Below are 3,894 nucleotides of genomic sequence, written 5' to 3' on the forward strand. Positions count from 1 at the left end.
ACAAAATTTATCTGAAAATTTCTGTGAAACAAGGTGTTTTTAATCTGTTTGCTAAATAGTGCAGCGAAAATGGAGTTCTCCATTTGTTTATGCGCAGAGCTGGACCTCCAGTTTTTCCTATTGATCTTGAATTAGAGAGAACGTGTAGACGAAACCGAGTAGGTGCTCGACGAGCGAGACAATAAGAACGATAAAGAGAAAGAAGGATGGCTGAAAGAGTACAACCAGAACAACCGGTTCAACCTAATCAAGAAGAGGAAGGAGAGAACAATAATCCTCCAGTTATGAGGATCAGAGACTATTTGAGGCCAACCACGGAAGGACACTCGTCATGCATTGCGTTACCTAACGAAGGAAACAACATGTTTGAAGTGAAGGCATCCATGATCCAAATGTTGCAAGCCGCAGTGCAATTCAATGGATACTAGTCTGAAGATCCAAATGGGCATATCCAGGAGTTCATTACACTATGCAACACTTTCAGATCAAACCGAGGAGTTTCCGATGATGTGATAAGGCTTAAGCTGTTTCCCTTCTCTCTTAAAGATAAAGCAAAGAGTTGGCTGAGGAATCTGCAGCCAGGAACCATTACCACTTGGGAAGAAATGGCATGTGCTTTTCTAATGAAATACTTTCCACCACGACAGGCCATTAAACTCAGAAACGAAGTATCTCATTTCATGCAAGAAGAAGATGAATCCTTGGCTGAAGCATGGGAAAGGTACAAGGGACTATTGAGAAGGGTACCGAATCACGACATCCCCATGTGGATGCAAGTACAGAATTTTTACAATGGAGTCACAAACATTTATAAAATTCAAATCGAGTCCATTGCCAATGGTAACACTGAAGATTTGGAACCACAAGCCTTGTACGATCTGATAGAGAAAGTCGTGAGCACAAGTTACAACTGGCACTCGGCCATAAGTGAAGGAAAAAGAACGTCAGACGTCGATGCTCTATCAAAACTGACCACTCAGGTTGAACAGCTTGCAAGACAGCTCAGCAAGATATATGTGTCATCGATTCACAGCGAGCCACCGTTCAATGATATATGTGATTTTTATGGAGGACGGCACTTCAGCATAAACTGCCCGGGAGTTAAACAATGGAAAGGTGAGCAGGCAGAATGTGATTATGCAGGATATAACCAAAGAAACTCACAAAACCCATACTCGAACACATACAACCCAGCCATAAGAAATCACCCGAACTTCGGATGGACTGGACAGCTAATCAGCAGGAACAACCAATGTATCAGCAACAACAAGAAGGACACTACCAGAAGCAATCCCAAAGGAGATGTTATAGCTATTACCTTGAGATCTAGTAAGAAAACTCACCCACCTAGTCCTACTAATGAAAATGCTGAGTGTGCAGGTACATCTCGAAACGTTGAAGACCACAAGGAACAAGCTGTTCCTAGTCAAGAATAACCCATCATGGAAGAATTAATCGTTGATCAGGACCAAGAGGAACAAGGACAGAGATACAAACCACCTCCGCCCTATGTACCACATGTTCCTTATCCGACGAGGCTGATAAACAAGAATATTGAAGAACAAAACTCAAAGGTGCTAGACACCTTAAGGAAGTTGCACATCAACATTCCCTTCGTGGAAGCACTTGCCCAGATGCCGACATATGCCAAGTTCTTAAAAGACATCCTGTCCAATAAGAAGAAATTGGAAAATATCTCAATGATCCAACTGAACAGGGACTGCTCGTCTATACTCCAGAACAAGCAGCAGCTTCCGAAAAAGCTAAAGGATCCAGGGAGTTTTTCGATTCCATGCTCAATTTGCAAGTTAAATATTGAAAATGTGTTATGCGACCTAGGAGCTAGTATAAACCTAATGCCATATTCTGTGTATGTGAAGCTAGGACTAGGAGAACTACAACGAACCAGAATGTCCATTCAGTTGGCTGACCGGTCAGTATGTTACCCTAAGGGAGTAGTGGAAGATGTCTTGGTCAAAGTACGAAAATTCATATTGCCCGTTGATTTTATCATAATGGACATAGATGAGGACCTGCATGTTCCTATTATCCTGGGTAGACCGTTTTTAGCAACGGGTAAGGCATTGATTGATGTAGGAGAGGGAAGATTATTTTTGCGAATTAATGGGGAATAAATCATTTTCAAAATGAATGAGGCTATGCGACGAGCTAACACTAGTGATGACACATGATGTTTCTTAGATGATTTCCAAAGTCTTTCAATTTTGCAGGAACAGGGACATGACATTCTGGAGGTTCTATTGGGAGAAGAAGTGAACTTATGCGAAGGAACAGGGTGTTCCATTGAAACCAACTTGCCAACACTCCCTTTGGACCCCACTGTTCCTACTCATCAAGAACCACCTGACATACCCACTGTGCCATTGTCTAAACCTGAACTAAAACCTTTTCCGTCACACCTAGAGTATGCATTTCTAGAACCTCCTAGCGGAAGTCCGGTGATCATATTTTCAAAGCTAACTCCTGATCAGAAAGCTCAACTTATGGAGGTACTGCGAAGAAACAAGGATGCTATTGCGTGGAAAATTGATGATATCAAGGGTATTAGTCCCACAGTGTGTGTTCACAGAATTCTGATAGAGAAGGACCACAAGCCGTTTATATAGCCACAACGCAGACTAAAACCCCACATAAAGGAGGTTGTGCGGAAAGAAGTGATCAAGCTGTTGGATGCATGAATAATTTACCCAATTTCTGATAGTATCTGGACGAGCCCTGTTCATGTTGTGCCAAAGAAAGGAGGAACCACAGTGGTGCTGAATGAGAAGAATGAGCTGGTCCCCACGAGAACCATAACAGGATGGCGATTGTGCGTGGACTACCGGAAGCTCAACGAGGAAACAAGGAAGGATAATTTCCCTTTGCCCTTCATTGATCAGATGCTAGAACGTTTGGCAGGGTATGCAATTTTACTGTTTCCTTGACGGATACTCGGGATACAATCAGATTGCTATCCATAGTGAAGATCAAGAGAAGACAACCTTCACATGCCCCTATGGGACATATGCCTTCAGGCGCATTCCATTTGGGTTATGCAATGCTCCAACTATGTTCCAAAGGTGCATGATGTGCATATTTCATGATATGGTAGAACGGACCGTGGAAATCTTCATGGACGATTTCTCTGTCTATAGAAATTCATTTGGGAGCTGCCTGAACAACCTTGAAGCTGTGCTAGCACAATGTAAGGAGACCCATTTAGTTTTGAATTGGGAGAAATGCCACTTCATGGTTACTGGCGGGATCGTTCTCGGGCATCAAATCTCTGAAAAGGGGATGGAAGTAGACAAAGCCAAGGTGGAAGTGATAGAGAAACTTGTTGTTCCAATTAATGTTAAGGATGTGAGAAGCTTCCTTGGACATGCTGGGTTCTATCGAAGGTTTATAAAGGATTTCTCAAAGATCGCGTTACCCTTTTCAGCCTTGCTACATAAAGATGTGGAATTCTCGTTTGATACAAGCTGTCTAAAAGCATTTGAACTGTTAAAAGGCAAGCCGATCAACTCACCCATACTGGCAGGACCCAACTGGGAACGGACATTTGAGATGATGTGTGACGCTAGTGATACATGTCTGGGAGCTGTTCTTGGGCAGAGGATTGAGAAGACATCCAGGCCTATCTATTATGCAAGCAAAACATTAACCGAGGCTCCGCAGAACTACACTACTATAGAAAAGGAGCTCATTGCAGGAGTATATGTTTTTGACAAATTCCGTCCCTACTTGGTTTTGTCAAAAGTCATTGTCTACACAGACCATGCTGCGTTACGCTACTTGTTCGCAAAGAAAGATGCAAAGCCAAGGTTGATACGGTGGTTACTCTTACTTCAAGAGTTTGATCTCGAAATCAAGGACAAGAAGGGAACGGAAAAT

The 3,894-nt window shown here is 42.7% G+C and overlaps 1 non-coding gene across 1 annotated transcript; it reads right to left on the reverse strand.

Annotated features, from left to right (window-relative positions):
- Positions 1–653: 653 nt before the first annotated feature.
- Positions 654–760, reverse strand: LOC136201631 (small nucleolar RNA R71). The gene has a single exon (XR_010673977.1). It is a non-coding gene; the product is annotated as a small nucleolar RNA R71 (small nucleolar RNA).
- Between the last annotated feature and the right edge of the window lie 3,134 nt (positions 761–3,894).

Source organism: Euphorbia lathyris, chromosome 7 (genome assembly GCF_963576675.1).
Source record: "Euphorbia lathyris chromosome 7, ddEupLath1.1, whole genome shotgun sequence".
Classification (NCBI taxonomy): Eukaryota; Viridiplantae; Streptophyta; class Magnoliopsida; order Malpighiales; family Euphorbiaceae; genus Euphorbia; species Euphorbia lathyris.